Source organism: Octopus sinensis, linkage group LG1 (genome assembly GCF_006345805.1).
Source record: "Octopus sinensis linkage group LG1, ASM634580v1, whole genome shotgun sequence".
NCBI lineage: Eukaryota > Metazoa > Mollusca > Cephalopoda > Octopoda > Octopodidae > Octopus > Octopus sinensis.
Window position 1 is genome coordinate 73016787 of NC_042997.1, and position 20000 is coordinate 73036786.

Below are 20000 nucleotides of genomic sequence, written 5' to 3' on the forward strand. Positions count from 1 at the left end.
ACACAAAACGTATGCAAAGACAAACACAGAAACACATATATACATATATACAATGAGGTTCTTTCAGTTTCCGTCCCCCAAATCTACTCACGAGGCTTTGGTCGGGCTATAGCAGAAAACACAAGACTAAACCCAGGACTATGTGGTTTGGAATCAAACTTCATGCTACACAAACACACGTATATATATATAATATATATATGTATGTATATATATCCTATATTCTACCAATACCACTATCAACACTTACCTCTACCTTGGATTTTCTTTACCTCTTGGATACTTACCATTGGCTGCACCTCTCTTTCGCGGATCAAAGTGACTTTGCATTGATGTGAAATCCTTAAAAAATATACCACGACGTCTACACATTTCTCACCTTGAACTTTCAACCTTTGAACTGTTCGCATAAACTGTCCCGTTTGTTGTATTTTTATTTTCTCTTATATTACCACTTTTTTTACATTCATTTCATGCTTCCCACATTTTCCTGAATTTTTGTTCTCCTTCCGTCTTTTCGCCCTCTCTGGATGTCCATACTCCGTTTCCTCTGCCTGCACCCCCTTTTTTTGCCTCCCCCTCTCTCTGCTTCCCTTCTTTCTTTCCCTTTTCCGTTTGCCCCGTCTTTTCTGCCCCTATCGCTTACTTATCTAGTTTTTTCATACGATTATTATTTTTTTGTTTTTTTGAACGTTTGTTTTTCCCATTTTTTCGCTATCCTTTTTTCTATTTTTTCATACGATAATTTTTGTTTTTTGTTTTTTTTTGTTTTTTCGAACGTTTTTTTTCCGCATCCCATCATGCCGGATCCTAGGTCCTACCTCCTCACCTCCATCACCGTTTGAAGGATCATCTACGTCTCTTCCTGTATATTGCCTTCACGTCCGTTAATCTCTCTCTACTTCTTTTTAAAAAAAACCGCTTCTCTAGCCATGTCTCTTTCCTAAGCCGCTTGCCTACATCACCGACTCATCCCTAAAGGTTTCGCCTCCACTTCCACCCTGCTCTCTTCCATCTTACGCATACTCCGCAACACATCTACCGCCTTATGCGGGCCACCATTCGCTCCAATCTCTCCAAACTACATGCCATCAACCGCCTTCTTCCTCCTGCTTTCTCCACCTTCTTCTCCTCTATGCCGCCTCTCTATGCTCCAAACACGCTACGCTTCATTATCCATTTGAATCAACTCTTCCATCAATTTCTTTCTGATACCAAACTTCGTAAACTCCAATCACTTCTCCATTCCACCCTACCCGACGCCACTACCCCAACTCCTCCACCACCCTTCTCCCCTCCCGATAGGCTCCATCCACCCACACCTAACCCCACTGCCCCTCCCTACAACCCCTTCTCCCCTCCCGTTAGGCTCCATCCACCTAACCTAACCCTACTGCCCCGCCAACCACCCCCACACACCTCCCCAATCCTCCCCCTCAGACCTCCACGAGACCTACCACCCCTCCTACTTCTATTCCACCCATCCCTTCTCCACTTCCGTCTGTTGTTACATTCCCCCCGATCTTCCCCTCTCTGCGGCTGAACGCTCCGTCCTTGGTAGGGGTCTGCGTTTCATCCCCCTCACTCCATCCTGTAAGGAATTCCAGACGCGAGTTGATTGTCCACAGCTTTGTGCGCCGTGTCCGGTTGGGTGCGCATTACCACGACTCGCCACCACCACCAACGAAGAGGACGACTGCTTCAATGCCTGGCCGCCGACCATCCCCGTGGACGCCTGCCCCTGGCCAGATCCTAGCAGTGGATCTTTTCGCGGGCGCTTGTCAGCGTGCATTGGAGCGGTTCAAATCTCCAGGCGCCAACGCCGCTCAACATCTCCCGGCTGAGCTCTTGGCTCTTCGTTCCCTCCAACGGCGCGCTGACATTATCATCAAACCGGCTGACAAGGGTGGAGCTGTAGTGGTGTGGCGGGCGGACCCTATAGGGCCGAGGCTTTCCGCCAACTCAATGACACCTCCTTCTATTCCCCTCTGCCCTCTAACCACACGTAGCTACCAACAGACGGTATCCTCTACTGTCCAAGACCTCATCTCGTCCTCCCGTCTCCCCGCACCGCATCCAACCTAATTGTGCGAACCCCACGTACCCCCACCATTTATCCTCACCAAAATCCACAAACCCAACAACCTGGCCGCCCCATCGTCTCCGCCTGTAACTGCCCCACGGAGCTCATCTCTAAATACCTCGACCGTGTCCTTGCCCCCCTAGTGGCATCTCTTCCCTCCACATCCACGATACCAAACCATGCTCTCCGGCTTTTCAACTCTTTCTCCTTTCCTCCCGGCTCCTCCAAAATTTTTTACTATGGACATCCAAAGCCTCTATACTGTTATCCCTCACCACGAAGGACTGCAGGCCCTTCGACACTTTCTTGACCTCCGCTCTAACCCTGTACCTGACACCTCCACACTCATTCGTCTGGCCGAACTGTTCTTACTCTGAACTGCTTCTCGTTCGCGGGCGGAGTTCTACCATCAGGTCTCGTGAGTGGCCATGGGAACGCGAATGGGCCCCAACTATGCGAACCTGGTCGTTGGCTATGTTGAGCCCCAAATATTATCTAATTTCACTGGTCCCTCCTGAACTATATGGTCGTTATATTGACGACATTATCGGTGCCACCTCACTCTCCCGCGAACATCTAGATTCCTTCTCTCTTTCGTCCAATCTTTCCATCCAGCCCTCCACTTCACTTCCACTATCTCCAACACCTCTGTCTCCTTCCTCGACATTTCGGTTAGCATTCTTCACTCCACTCTTACCACCTCCATTCACTACAAACACACAGACTCACACTCATACCTCAACTTCTCTTCCTCCCACCCAGAACACACAAGCTTTCCATCCCTATTCCCATTCCTCCGTCTACGTAGGCTCTGTAGTGACGACCATGACTTTGAGACTCAGTCTCACAAGTATGGCTCCCACTTCACCCTACGTGGATACCCCCTCACCACTATCCACACCGCCCTTGCCAGAGCACGGTCCGTGGACCGTGTATCTGCTCTCTCTCCCCGAACCCGCCTGTAGTCTCCCGCCTCCCTTTTCCCCTCACTTACCACCCACGACCTACGTCTCCAACGCACCATTCTTCGAGCTTTCCGTCATCTCCAGTCCGACCCGTCCACTTCACACCTCTTCCCTAACCGACCCCTCCCCTCTTTCAAACGAGCCCACAAACTTCGAGACCTTTTGGTCCATAGCTCCTTCCCTGACCCTACCCCCAACCCGGCTCGTTCCCCTGCTCCCGCCCACGTTGCCGCACTTGCCCTTACCTCTCCAACACCACCCGCCTCACTAGCACCCACATCGACCCTATCCCATCATCCACTCCTTCACCTGCACCTCCAGCAATATTATCTATTGCATCTTTGCTCTCTCTGCAATTCCTTGTACATCGGACAAACGGGACGCCGCTTGCTGACCGGTTCGCGGAACACTTCGTGACATCCACCTTGCGAACGACACACCGGTCTCACGCCATTTCCGCTCCACCGGTCACTCCTTGCAACACCTATCTGTGTTCGGTTTGTCCTTACACAGAGGCCATCCGGATTCCCGTTGTGCGCCGTGAACAGGAATTAATCTTCTCTCTTCGCTCTTATACGCCATTGGTCTCAACTCTCCCCCCCTCCTCATCTAGCCCCCATCCCCCTCCTCACCTATCCTTTCTCCCCCCGGACCCTACTTCTTCAGTCCTTATCTTTCACCCCTACTCCCCTTCCCTTCTTCCCTCTTCTCCCTCCCTCTTCCCCTTCCTCTGCTCCTCACTCCCTCTTCCCCTCTCCCTCTTTCCTCCTTCATCCCCCTCCTCCCCTTCCTTCTCCCCCATCCTCTCCTCTTCCCCTTTCCCTCCCCCTCTTCTTCCCCTCGCATTCTCTCCCCCCCTCTTCTCCCCCTCCCCCCTTTCTCCCCCTCCCCCTCTTCTCCTCACTACACCACATGACTTTACACATCAATCACATATGATGTGCCATACTAATACACACACCAACTAATACATACTAATACGTACTAATACATACCAGTACATACTAATACTTACACCAACCCTATACATACACACGTCCAGACCCCGCATACGCACTTATACTCTCTCACACACACACACACACACCTATACATACCAATACGTACTAATACATACTAATACATACTAATACATACACCAACCCCATACATACGCACGTCCAGACCAATCTTACGCACTAATACTCTCTCATACACACACACACAACACACACACACCCTTATACATACTAATACATACACCAACCCTATACATACACACATCCAGACCCCTCCACGCACTTTTAGCTGGTCCCTCAACCTTTTATCAACCCTATTATCTCCCCTTATTTCGCTCTCGCGTCTCATGTTTGATCTTTGACCTCTGGCCGAAATCAGATCGCCATGTTGATTCGTTAGCTACTGCACGCATTTTTTTTCTCTCCTTCTTTCTGTTTTTCTCTCTCTGTGTATCTTTCTGTTGAAGAGCGTAGGCTCGAAACGTTAAAGACTTGTTTTATTTATATTTCCTGAGCGCCATTACTAATACAATTGTTCGTTTGTTTTCCACCTGCCTTCGTCTTTTGTTTATTTTCATAAAGCTTCCCGTTATATATATATATATATATAATATATATATATATATATATATATATATATATATATATATATATATATATATATATATACACAAACACACACACATGCACACACACACATACCTATATATAGTAAATAATTCACGAGAAAATATTTGTGAAGATATCACTGACTCTATTATTATCTAGTGTAACAATTTAAAAATGATAATATCAGAATTAATAATATAGTTGATTGCAGACCCCAAAATGTAATTAAATAGCTGAAATATTAAAATAAATCAGAGGACATACTAAGTATGTCTACCTACTAGTAATAACAGGCAAAACTCTTATTTCCAGCAGATAAACATACTGAGTATGTCCTCCGATAAAAATATATATATATATATATCTATATATATAATATATATATATATATATATATATATATATATATATATATATATATATATATATATAGATATATATATGTATGTATATATATATCCTAATCTACCAATACCACTATCAACACTTACCTCTACCTTGGATTTTCTTTACCTCTTGGATACTTACCATTGGCTGCACCTCTCTTTCGCGGATCAAAGTGACTTTGCATTGATGTGAAATCCTTAAAAAATATACCACGACGTCTACACATTTCTCACTTGAACTTTCAACTTGAACTTGTTCGCATAAACTGTCCCGTTTGTTGTATTTTTATTTTCTCTTATATTACCACTTTTTTTACATTCATTTCATGCTTCCCACATTTTCCTGAATTTTTGTTCTCCTTTCCGTCTTTCTTCCCTCTGGATGTCCATACTCCGTTTCCTCTGCCTGCACCCCCTTTTTTTGCCTCCCCCTCTCTCTGCTTCCCTTCTTTCTTTCCCTTTTCCGTTTGCCCCGTCTTTTCTGCCCCTATCGCTTACTTATCTAGTTTTTTCATACGATTATTATTTTTTGTTTTTTGAACGTGTTGTTTTTTCCCCTTTTTCGCTATCCTTTTTTTCTATTTTTTCATACGATAATTTTGGTTTTTTGTTTTTTTTGTTTTTTCGAACGTTTTTTTTCCGCATTCCCATCATGCCGGATCCTAGGTCCTACCTCCTCACCCTCCATCACCGTTTGAAGGATCATCTACGTTCGCTTCCTGTATATTGCCTTCAGCCGTCCGTTAATCTCTCTCTACTTCTTTTTAAAAAAACCGCTTCTCTAGCCATGTCTCTTTCCTAAGCGCTGCCTACATCACCGACTCATCCTAAAGGTTTCCGCCTCCACTTCCACCCTGCTCTCTTCCATCTTACCATACTCCGCACCACATCTTACCGCCTTATGCGGGCCACCATTCGCTCCAATCTCTCCAAACACATGCATCAAACCGCCTTCTTCTCCTGCTTTCTCCACCTTCTTCCTCTCTCTGCCGCCTCTCTATGCTCCAAACACGCTACGCTTCATTATCCATTGAATCAACTCTTCCATCAATTTCTTTCTGATACCAAACTTCGTAAACTCCAATCACTCTTCCATCCACCCTACCCGACGCCACTACCCCAACTCCTCCACCACCCTTCTCCCCTCCCGATAGGCTCCATCCACCCACACCTAACCCCACTGCCCCTCCCTACAAACCCTTCTCCCCTCCCGTTAGGCTCCATCCACCTACACTAACCCTACTGCCCCGCCCAACCACCCCCCAACACCTCCCCAATCCTCCCCCTCAGACCTCCACGAGACCTACCACCCCTCCTACTTCTATTCCACCCATCCCTTCTCCACTTCCGTCTGTTGTTACCATTCCCCCCGATCTTCCCCTCTCTGCGGCTGAACGCTCCGTCCTTGGTAGGGGTCTGCGTTTCATCCCCCTCACTCCATCCTGTAAGGAATTCCAGACGCGAGTTGATGTCCACAGCTTTGTGCGCCGTGTCCGGTTGGGTGCGCATTACCACGACTCGCCACCCACACCCAACGAAGAGGACGACTGCTTCACTGCCTGGGCCGCCGACCATCCCCGTGGACGCCTGCCCCTGGCCAGATCCTAGCAGTGGATCTTTTCGCGGGCGCTTGTCAGCGTGCATTGGAGCGGTTCAACTTCTCCAGGCGCCAACGCCGCCTCAACATCTCCCGGCTGAGCTCTTGGCTCTTCGTTCCCTCCAACGGCGCGCTGACATTATCATCAAACCGGCTGACAAGGGTGGAGCTGTAGTGGTGTGGCGGGCGGACCTCTATAGGGCCGAGGCTTTCCGCCAACTCAATGACACCTCCTTCTATTCCCCTCTGCCCTCTAACCCCACACGTAGCTACCAACAGACGGTATCCTCTACTGTCCAAGACCTCATCTCGTCCTCCCGTCTCCCCCGCACCGCATCCAACCTAATTGTGCGAACCCCACGTACCCCCACCATTTACTTCCTCCCCAAAATCCACAAACCCAACAACCCTGGCCGCCCCATCGTCTCCGCCTGTAACTGCCCCACGGAGCTCATCTCTAAATACCTCGACCGTGTCCTTGCCCCCCTAGTGGCATCTCTTCCCTCCCACATCCACGATACCAACCATGCTCTCCGGCTTTTCAACTCTTTCTCCTTTCCTCCCGGCTCCTCCAAAATCCTTTTTACTATGGACATCCAAAGCCTCTATACTGTTATCCCTCACCACGAAGGACTGCAGGCCCTTCGACACTTTCTTGACCTCCGCTCTAACCCTGTACCTGACACCTCCACACTCATTCGTCTGGCCGAACTTGTCCTTACTCTGAACTGCTTCTCGTTCGCGGGCGAGTTCTACCATCAGGTCTCGTGAGTGGCCATGGGAACGCGAATGGGCCCCAACTATGCGAACCTGTTCGTTGGCTATGTTGAGCCCCAAATATTCTCTAATTTCACTGGTCCCACTCCTGAACTATATGGTCGTTATATTGACGACATTATCGGTGCCACCTCACTCTCCCGCGAACATCTAGATTCCTTCCTCTCTTTCGTCCAATCTTTCCATCCAGCCCTCCACTTCACTTCCACTATCTCCAACACCTCTGTCTCCTTCCTCGACATTTCGGTTAGCATTCTTCACTCCACTCTTACCACCTCCATTCACTACAAACACACAGACTCACACTCATACCTCAACTTCTCTTCCTCCCACCCAGAACACACCAAGCTTTCCATCCCTTATTCCCAATTCCTCCGTCTACGTAGGCTCTGTAGTGACGACCATGACTTTGAGACTCAGTCTCAACGTATGGCTCACCACTTCACCCTACGTGGATACCCCCTCACCACTATCCACACCGCCCTTGCCAGAGCACGGTCCGTGGACCGTGTATCTGCTCTCTCTCCCCGAACCCGCCCTGTAGTCTCCCGCCTCCTTTTCCCCTCACTTACCACCCACGACCTACGTCTCCAACGCACCATTCTTCGAGCTTTCCGTCATCTCCAGTCCGACCCGTCCAATTCACACCTCTTCCCTAACCGACCCCCCCTTTTCAAACGAGCCCACAACCTTCGAGACCTTTTGGTCCATAGCTCCTTCCCTGACCCTACCTCCCAACCCGGCTCGTTCCCCTGCTCCCGCCCACGTTGCCGCACTTGCCCTTACCTCTCCAACACCACCCGCCTCACTAGCACCCACCATCGACCCTATCCCATCATCCACTCCTTCACCTGCACCTCCAGCAATATTATCTATTGCATCTCTTGCTCTCTCTGCATTCCTTGTACATCGGACAAACGGGACGCCGCTTGGCTGACCGGTCGCGGAACACCTTCGTGACATCCACCTTGCGAACGACACACCGGTCTCACGCCATTTCCGCTCCACCGGTCACTCCTTGCAACACCTATCTGTGTTCGGTTTGTCCTTACACAGAGGCCATCCGGATTCCCGTTTGCGCCGTGAACAGGAATTAATCTTCTCTCTTCGCTCTTATACGCCATTGGTCTCAACTCTCCCCCCCTCCTCATCTAGCCCCCTCCCCCCTCCTCACCTATCCTTTCTCCCCGACCCCTACTTCTTCAGTCCTTCATCCTTTCACCCCTACTCCCCTTCCCTTCTTCCCTCTTTCTCCCTCCCTCTTCCCTTCCCTCTGCTCCCTCACTCCCTCTTTCCCCCTCTCCCTCTTTCCTCCTTCATCCCCCTCCTCCCCTTCCTTCTCCCCCATCTCTCCTCTTCCCCCTTCTCCTCCCCTCTTCTTCCCCTCGCATTCTCTCCCCCCCTCTTCTCCCCCTCCCCCCCTTTTCTCCCCTCCCCCTCTTCTCCTCACTACACCACATGACTTTACACATCACATCACATATGATGTGCCATACTAATACACACACCAACTAATACATACTAATACGTACTAATAATACCAGTACATACTAATACTTACACCAACCCTATACATACACACGTCCAGACCCCGCATACGCACTTATACTCTCTCACACACACACACACACACCTATACATACCAATACGTACTAATACATACTAATACATACTAATACATACACCAACCCCATACATACGCACGTCCAGACCAATCTTACGCACTAATACTCTCTCATACACACACACACACACACACACCCTTACATACATAATACATACACCAACCCTATACATACACACATCCAGACCCCTCCACGCACTTTTAGCTGGTCCCTCAACCTTTTATCAACCCTATTATCTCCCCTTATTTCGCTCTCGCGTCTCATGTTTGATCTTTGACCTCTGGCCGAAATCAGATCGCCATGTTGATTCGTTAGCTACTGCACGCATTTTTTTTCTCTCCTTCTTTCTGTGTTTTTTCTCTCTCTGTGTATCTTTCTGTTGAAGAGCGTAGGCTCGAAACGTTAAAGACTTGTTTTATTTATATTTCCTGAGCGCCATACTAATACAATTGTTCGTTTTGTTTCCACCTGCCTTCGTCTTTTGTTTATTTTCATAAAGCTTCCCGTTATATATATATATATATATATATATATATATATATATATATATTATATATATAATATATATATATATATATAAACAAAACACACACACATGCACACACACACATACCTATATATAGTAAATAATTCACGAGAAAATATTTGTGAAGATATCACTGACTCTATTATTATCTAGTGTAACAATTTAAAAATGATAATATAGAATTAATAATATAGTTGATTGCAGACCCCCAAATGTAATTAAATAGCTGAAATATTAAAATAAATCAGAGGACATACTAAGTATGTCTACCTACTAGTAATAACAGGCAAAACTCTTATTCCAGCAGATAAACATACTGAGTATGTCCTCCGATAAATATATATATATATAATATATATATATATATATATATATTATATATATATATATATAATATATATATATATTATATATATATATATATATATATATATGTATGTATAATATATATATATATATATAGGAAAAAAGCAACAAGAATGGATAAAATCTCGGTACGATCGTTTCGTACGAGGACATCTTTAATAAGCTACAAAAAATGCAGTGAATACAGATGGCTCGTACTCGTCAGCCGAAAATATCAGAGAATTCCCAAACATCAAAAGGGGTAGATATACTCCTACATAGTATATATTTAACTAGAAAGATAAGTTCTAACTAGATATGATTATAATTTTTTCTCTCTCTGATGGTACTATTTGATACTTATTGACTTAAATTATTTATTTGATTTGTTTCTATTGGACCATATTATTAATAAATTAATTTTATCTCCATTTCTTAGTCTATTTTTTATCCCATTACAAATTTTAGTTAGTTAATTCTCTTAATTTCTTTTTTTAAACTTTTAAAATTAATTTCTGCTAATACCAGACCTATCATAGTGTATTGTGATGTGATATAATTTATCAAAATAATATAATATAATATAGTGTAGTGTATTATAGTTTAGTATAATAATAATATAATTGTTTAATTTAAGATTTTCATTTAATAACATTATGTATGTTTTATAGTTTTGTATAATATTAATATAATAGTTTAATTTCATTTAAAAACAACCCCATTTTTCTTTCCTTTCTAATGACCTCTCTGTAACCTGACAATCTATTAATAGTAACATTTATGAATAAAGAAATAAATTGTTGACTTCAGTTCGAAATTGTTCCGAACAAACTTAGACTTTTTTGTTAGTATCAAATTGTGCCCATCCCCTTAGCTTCCCCTTTCCTTTCTCTTTGACATCTTAAATAGCAGTAACTGATTAAATTCCTACCCCCTTCCTCCTATTTCTGTGATTCTTGAATATTTCATTAACTACCTGAACCACTACAATATAAGGCTGTCATTTTTGCTTCTCATTCGGACTCCCTAATATTTTCGCATGATTGTACCTTAAATCCCTCCACAAAACCGGATTACGAACTATAAGGACATACACAAATTTTGTAAGTTCAAGACTTTTTCATCAGATCTCCAAAAAAATCGAACTTATCTGCGATTCTTGTTAATTTCAATAACAATCTGTTCTTCTACACGACATGACAGTCACTATGTTTTTACTCAGACTTTCCTCTACATGATGTGGCAATCACTTTGCCTCTTACTCGGATTTTCAGAAATTTTGCATGTCTGTATCCGAAAATTTCTTCATACAACTTGATCAAATATCCAATATGAACTATATGTAGACATGTATAAATTCTATAGTTATAAAACCTTTCATCAGATCTCCATGAATCGAACTTTCTTCAATGCAGTTAATCCTACAACCTCTTTTATATCTACCCCTTTTGATGTTTGGGAATTCTCTGATATTTTTTCGGCTGACGAGTACGAGCCATCTGTATTCACTGCATTTTTTGTAGCTTATTAAAGATGTCCTCGTACGAAACGATCGTACCGAGATTTTAATCCATTCTTGTTGCTTTTTTCCTATTTATAATCACCCCACTTGTCGTATGGCTAACACCATATCGATATCCGGTGCATCCTAGTTAAGGACCATATTATGTGAATTCTTTAGAATTCTTTAGAATTCACTAGAATCTCAATTACTTAACCGTATATATATATATATATATATATATATATATATATATATATATATATATATATATATATATATGTATGTATGTATGTATGTATGTATCTATGTGTGTGTGTATATATGTATATATGTATGTATGTATGTATGTATGTATGTATGTATGTATGTAACCTACATTAAAAACCTACATTCAACTTGAAGGAGCATATAATGAATTTTGGTATAACTCCTACAATTAAGCTTGTTTGTCCATCCAAACTTGACATGAGTAGATTAAAGAAAAAATAATATTTAAAAATATATCTAAGGTGGAAATTATACATGGGACTCACCACCTGACAAAATAAAGATGACATTTTGCATTGGTTTATTCAATTGATAATAAATACAATATCTCTTTCCTTCAGTTTGATATAGGTATTTACTACTCTTCCATCTCACCTATACTCCCGAACAAAGTCCTTATTTTTACTCAACAATTACAGACTTGACGAAAGTGCTAGTTGATATTGAAACTGCTTGGATAACTTCGACATCACAATAGGATCATAAGACTCGCTGCAGGCCACTGACTTGGTCGAATTATTCTTACTGTACCAGTTAAAGGATGAACGATTAACTCAAAGACCTCGACGAGGACAACATTCTTAACAGCTACTTACACATCAATATCACTTGGAAGACTCCGTTAAAGAGTACGTAGATGTTTTAGAGAATATCACCTTCCCCTGTATTTGGAAAAGAATATTAAATAAGTTAATTTCCAGCACATCACGCTAGATCTTTGTATTGGACTATAACACTCCTGCCATAAAAAAAAAAAACGTGAAATCACATTATATTCATCAACTCTCCAAGAACCATAAGCCTATAATTAAGAGCTTGATTGAAATTCTTACCACTCTTGTCTCAAAACGTTTAGTTAAGGAACGGTGTTCTACGGATGGTGCTGATAGTTATAACGAAGAATCGGATATAATAAAAGTAATACTTACATGCATATATAATAGTAAATGCACAAACTTAGTACCTAATATAGCAGATCTAGTAACTATAACATTATATTTAATGAGACCATAATTTTCATGGAAAATAGTAAAATGAATACATATGATAACGAAAAAACTATATTAAGTTAAACTAATCAGGATACTAACATGAGTAGATTCATAAAGAAAAAAATACGTATAATAAAGTTACTAATAATATAAGTATAATAAACTATAGATCAATTACCCTTTGTGATGGAGAGAATTGTAATAGCAGCATTGGAAGGAATACTACTAACTTAGAGAGTAACAAGGTAGATGGAATACCTAGTCATAAGTAGGTAGTAACACAAAATCTAATCTAGCACCTAATAAATAATGATATAAATAGCAGAAAAAATTGTAATATTACTATAAGAACTAAGAAGAGGAAACAGAACTCATCGCATATTGAAATTAACATATCTGAAGCATTTTGATATACTTCGAAAAAATTTCCCACCACAAACTAAATAACACCCTTTAACTTGTACAGTAAAACATTGTTACTCGAGTCCTCCAATCTCTGCTGATGATATTTCTGCCACTAATATCAGGTCATCCCATGAGTTATGTCCGATTTTATCTTTTTTAAAATTAAATGAAATTTAATTGTATTTTAGAATGTCTAATGGAATTTAAAATTATTTTTATGCATTTGTGTACATTTAAACTAATTAAATATTATTTTACAGAATAATAGAATTAAAATTTCTTTGATTAAAACCCTTTCTAACATGGAAGTATCCAAAGAGCATTTAAGGCACATAATGCTTTATGGAAACTCTGCAGCCGAAGCGACTTGAAACAATAGAAAAGAATGCTTGATTGAAAGAACTTGCAGAAGATAGTTTGCAAAATTCAGAAGTGGAGATTTCAGCCTTGAAGATAAAGATCGAACAGGACGTCCAGTTGAGTTTGATGATAAACTCTTTGAGGCATTACTTGAAGAAAATCCTGCATTATCAGTTGAAGAATTGGCAATAAAGCTTAGTTCAAACCATACAACTGTTCATCGTCATCTTCAACAACTTGGAAAGGTTCCTAAACTTGGAAAATGGGTGCCTCATGAAATGTCCGAAAGCAACCGCAAATCCCGAGTTGACATCTGCTCTTCTCTCCATTCTCGCGAACTCATTTCACCCTTTTTGGATAGACTTGTGGCTGGCGACGAAAAAGGGATCTTTTATCGAAATGTTAAACGTCGTGAACAGTGGCCTGGTAAAAGGGAAAAAGCTCAACCACAACCGAGAAGGGAACTTCATGGAAAAAAAGGTTCTTTTCTCTATCTGGTGGATTGCAAAGGAGTAATTTATTTTGAATTGTTAACATCTAATGCAACAATCAATGCTCAAGTCTACTGTCAGCAATTAGAGCGTTTGAACCAAGCTTTGAAGCAAAAAGACCCGCTTTAGTGAATAAAAAAGGAGTGATGTTTCATCAGGACAATGCGCGACCCCACACTGCAAAGATCACATCACAGAAGATCGAAGAGCTTGGTTGGGAAAAATTCCTCATCCACCTTATTCTCCCGACCTTGTTCCTTCAGACTACCATTTGTTTCGTAATGTACAGACTCATTTGGGGGACATAACTTTCGCAAGCCAGGAGGAGGTCAAAACTGGCATTTCAGAGTTCTCCGCTTTGAAACCAAAAGAGTTTTACATTGATGGGATTAAACAGCTTGTAAATAGATGGAAGGAAGTCATAGATAATGAGGGAAAGTACATTAATGGTTAAATTTCAATTAAATATAACATTTGATCACTTGTTTTCTTTATTCAACATTCGGACAGAACTTATGGGATGACTTGATAGTTAAAACTAATTCTAAGTCACTGATAATTGATACCTGTGTGGTGCCCGTCTCAATTAATTATGCATACATAGGACAAAATAACAGCAATAACATTAGCAGGCAATGATAACATACAAGTAGATATCATAGCAATTACTATGTTATCAAACTAGGTACTTTATGTACTGCTCCAGTATCATGTGAATTATCACTTACTTATAGTCATATTTACAGGAAAGGAACTGAAAGTATGTGTAATCGTAGTTGTCAATCAATGTCTCCTTAAGCGGTATCGTCTTCGAAAAAGTAATGTCAATGTAATGTCATCACCCATAATGAAGTTAGGCAATATATTAGCTCGACCATTTATATTTTAAAAGCTAGGTACTTTTCGCACAAGCGCTCTTTCTCTAATTCGAAATTATGCCTTCAACGCTACTGTCAGAATACCAATGGAACCTGAAACCTAAAGCGGTCAAATTTAAACACGACTGGAATATTTTATATCCAGTGACACTACATGAGTCTGAAAGGTGTGAATATTGTTTACTTGTTAAATTCTAGAATTCTTACAAGCAAATAGTAACATACTGAACAAAATAATGAGGTTTTAGTTAATTGCAACCATAAAATACTAAATGTCTATATAACTAGAACTCTGAATAACAGTTAAGTGTTACTATTCTCCTTATATAATGGTTACTGCCTCCATAAAGTCACTAGGAAATGTTTCAGAATGATAATCTTTGACGTAAGCTTTCTCCCAATAACTTTTTTATACAACAAATATTTCTAAACAACTAGGTTCTGTTTAATATGATACGCCTCAACAAATACTATAATCGCAAATTTGGCTAACATTTTATTACTTATTACTTACAGGCTTATTACTTATTTCCGTAAATGTTGCAAGTGTTGTTATGTTATCTGCGATGATACAAGTATACTCTATATGTATCTCTGCATACACACGTCAGCGTTTGTGGATTGAATTTTTGCCTGCGCACGCGCGCACATGCATGCATATATGCATGTGTGCGTACAACTGAATATATATATATGTACGCATATGTATATGTGACTGTGTATACATGGCAATGTATATGTTTGTGGGTATATATATGTGTATGCGTGTGTGTGTATATTTTTCTTACATAAACGCATATAGAGACACATATGAACGTATACATATGCTTGTTTGCACATACACACACACACATACACACACGCGCGCACACAATACACACACACACACACACACACACACACACCACACACACACACACATTGAAACTTATACGAGTCAATGGATTCTAGTAACTGTTGCTGATAAATTAAGAATTTAGCGTTTATTAATCCAGACATAGTGGCTGTTTTGTCATACATCTTTTTTTCTTTTCTCCCTTAGTTAACTTTTATCAAAGAAATATGCTTCGGTGGCGAATTTTCCGACAGTCATTTTGAATTTATAGTTTCCTTATGAAATGGATTTTATCATTGATGCAGAAACAAACGTAGAGACAAGAATGTTTGAATAAATAATCTCTTTCTCTTTTTACATAATCTGAATGTGAGCGTATGTGTGTGTTTGTGTGTGTGTGTGTATTTGTATGTGTGTTTATGTGCGTGTATCTTTGTGTTGGTCTCCGTTTACCGCTTGACAACTGGTGTTGGTATGTTCCTGTCCTCGTAACTGAGTGGCTGGGCAAAAGAAATGATAGAATAAGTACCAGGCTTAAAAAGAATAAGTAGTGAAATTGATTTATTCGACTAAAATTCTTCAGGACGGTGCCCCAGCATGGCTAATCACTAAAACAAGTGAAAAATAAAAGATATACTCATATTCATATATATGAAAGATTATCTCTTTTAATGAGTTTTTCACTCACTGTATAATGTATGTAAAATTCAAATGTCTGAGTGTGCATGCGTATATATTTATTAGTAAGTCATATGACGAAGGGCAGCCTTCCTATTTTAGTAACAGCAGATATAACGTTACAGATTACCACAAATATATTTACATATCCCAGCCGTATGAAGGACACAATAAGCAGGCAAGTATATTCTAGTTGGTTATGTCACTAAAAGATCTAAAGATACTAATGATCACGATTGGTGACATCGAACGTTTGGCGAAGTAGCAAAACCAAATAGAAAATCTGATGATGAGCAAAGAGCAGTTAAGAATCGGAGGAGGTCCAGGTGGAAAACTTTTAGATCACTTCTTGTGCCTAAAGTTAAAGCTATTACTGATACGGCTGACAATACTGATAAGTTACCAGTAATAATATACCTGAACGTTGGTCGCTAAGTCGAATTGCCTTTTTTGCATTTTTGCTCTGGCGTTTGTATGTGTTGTAACAGCACTGACAAAATACAAGAACCAATAATATATGAAATGTGATAAAGTGAATCTGGTAGGCATTTTCTGTGATTCTTTAAATGAGTCTGATGGAACGGTAGAGTACTGGTGGGTGTGCTAGTAATAGCTAACACTTTCTATCTAGATTATCTTCCATAAATAATGTAATGATTGTTCTGCGATGGAGCTACTTGCAAAAGATATCAGGGGGAAAATATATTTATCTTTCCTTACTTTATCGAGGTATATCAGTTTAAGAACGGTATGTTGATATTGATCGTACCCTAAGGTACGCAAAGGTATTAGAAGAAATGATGCAGCCGAAACGATGTTTAATTTCATAGAAGGGAAAGCGACAAGAAATTACAATCTCTAGAATCTGCCATAATATAGACTCGTCTTTTCCTGCAGAGGAAAAGTGACATTAAAACACTGTCTGTCATGGGCACGCATGCGCACGCATACACACATACATACACACATTCACACACGTTTGGGTGGACAAGCGTGAGAAATAGAGCCTGGTAAAATGTGACTGTGTGTGTTTGTCTGTTTGTGGTTGAGATGGGGAGGCGAAAGAGGAGAGAGACAGAGAAGGGGAAATAGAGGGGGAGAGAGATAGAGGGAGAGTGTGTCTGTATGATCTGTATATCATCATAGGCTCGTAAGAAGGCTAATCCTTTTCGATTTACAATTTCCATGATGTTTAAATTTTCTTTCAATTACATTAATCAAATGTCCAATAATTTTTCTTCCCGAAAGGCTTATGAATTTCCTTGCAGTTAATTGAATTGCGAAGTGTAAGACTTGCAGATTCCATAGGATCTATATTAATCAAAGCTTGGACTCATCTATTGATTAATAAGATATGATTGTAATATAGTGCTGGTAAAAAGAAACGAACCTTTGATTGGTTGTTTTGAATTCTCTTGATTCGTACATCAGTGTCGCTTCTCTCTCTCCTCCTCCTCTCTCTCTCTTTCACACACATACTCGTACATTTGCATAGATGCATACGTAATTACAATCACATACACGTGCACGCTCACGCACACGCACACACATATGCACGCATACAGTTATTCTTCAATAAGACATTAGAGTAACCAGGTGTACAGTACATACGTGTTGAATCCTACATTTTTTAAAGCATGTGTAATCTAGATTGATTCTGTTTACTTTAGCGAATAAAATCTACTTGACAAATAAATGAAGTGTGACCACTTAGTACTTTTTCTGGTGTTTGCACACACCCATCCTATCCCTCCCGATGACGACGACCACCACCATTTTATACAAACATTTGTTGGTTTGATTTGCGAAGAAATCTGATCTGTTTTGTTTATGTACTTCTTTGTTTTAGATATTTTATATTTTCTCCACCATTCCAAAGTTTTTCATTCCCATCGAGTATATTTTAGAAGCAGGAAAATTACATGTTGATGTAAATTCTTCTCTTAAGTTACTAAGTGTGTGAATTACGTTATCAGCTGCTGGGCCCCATAAGTTAACTCTCTCTCACACACGAGGGAAATTGTATTTAGCAACTACAAGATCATCCACAGAATCAGTTTAAAAAAGATTGAGAGAAACCAAATATTCCTGAAATGAAAGTCTGTCATCTTGAAAAAAAAAGGGAAGGTCATATTGGATATATGATATTAGGAAGACTGAGTGAGAAAATCACCAGTCGTCACTGTTTGAATACCCTCAAACATGCGCTCAGTAATCAGAGCTGGATCAAGGCTAAACAACATTTTAACTATTGGGTAGGAAAGAAAATCCTGTCACATTTTTGACATGATGGATCTAAGGGTACTTTTTCTCTACGTAGTATAGATACAAAATGGGCTCTTCAGCAATGGAAGCGGCAAGAAATATTCGGTATGTGTATAGAAATGAAGCTTTAAGTTTCCAGGCATGCTTTGGCAGTTTCATTCAAGAAATTGTCCCCTTGTTGCTTCCCGTTGAACATATTCTGTCAATACTGAATTTTGAAAACCGTAACTGAAGAAAATTCAAACCAATCTGCATGAATATTAGGAAAACAGTTCAATTCTAATCACTTTTCAATAATAAAACACATTCACAAACTAGGAAAGTGTTTAAAGTTTGCTGCTGTCACCGATCCATCGCTCTCCCCAAACAGTCGCGCTGCTCGTAAGTCACATACGTCAGCATAGAACCAAGCAGAATGCGCCCGTCCCAATTCACCAAAGACCTTCGGTTTTGTTGCCACGTCGCGCCTCCATCGCTCGGGCCCATTTGACAGCTTTGTTTCCCTCGTGATTGAGAGCACGGGCCATAGTTCTGATAACGCAGCCTTAGTATTTCGCCTCGAAGAAACAGTCAAGGGCCATTCTCACCACTGCATGTCGCTCACAATGCCTTTACTAATAGCCTTTTCTAGGTTGCTTACTAGCTCACCCACTAATCTATCTCTTCTATGGCTAGCTCTTTCCTAAATGCTATTGATTCTACTCTAATCACCCTCTTCAAGGTACCCTATTACCGGTTGTTGACGACAGCCCCCTAACCACCACCACCTTAATAATAATGACAACTCTTCCAAGACTAGAAGTTTTAGAGAGAGGGGTTAATTGATTACATTGGCTTCAGTACTTGATTCGTACTTTAATATATCGACCCTGTTTGGAGTATAAACATGTTTTATTCAGCTTTTCTTTTCATATCTGTCTGAGTTGCCTTCCTCTTTTGACTGTTATTGTTGTAATGCTTCAGATTCTATTCAATCTTTTCAACGAAAGATTGTCAGGGATGAGTGAAAAGACAGAAAAATTAAAATAGAATCTGAAGCAGCTATAAGTCCACATTCTGAAGTTCCAGAAGCTTGAGACCTCATACACAAAAGAACAAATGACTTTTTAAATACGACTGGGTTACTATAGTAAATCTTATAAGCTTTATTACGCATCATTGCATTTTTACGCATCATAGCTTTTTTACACATCAGAAAAAGGGATTTGTATAGAATCTTCTGCTGAATACTTATGCTCTGAAAATGATTGATTAGAAAACAAATATACTTCAAATATTTTGTTTTTAGATATATTTTCTTAGCGGAGAGTTAGCAAGTCCTTTCGAACTTCAAGAGAAAAGTCTGCTGAACATTCTCTTAGGAGATTGAGGTTTCGCACACTTAATCTTTAATCGAGACAGTGTCTCAAACGTC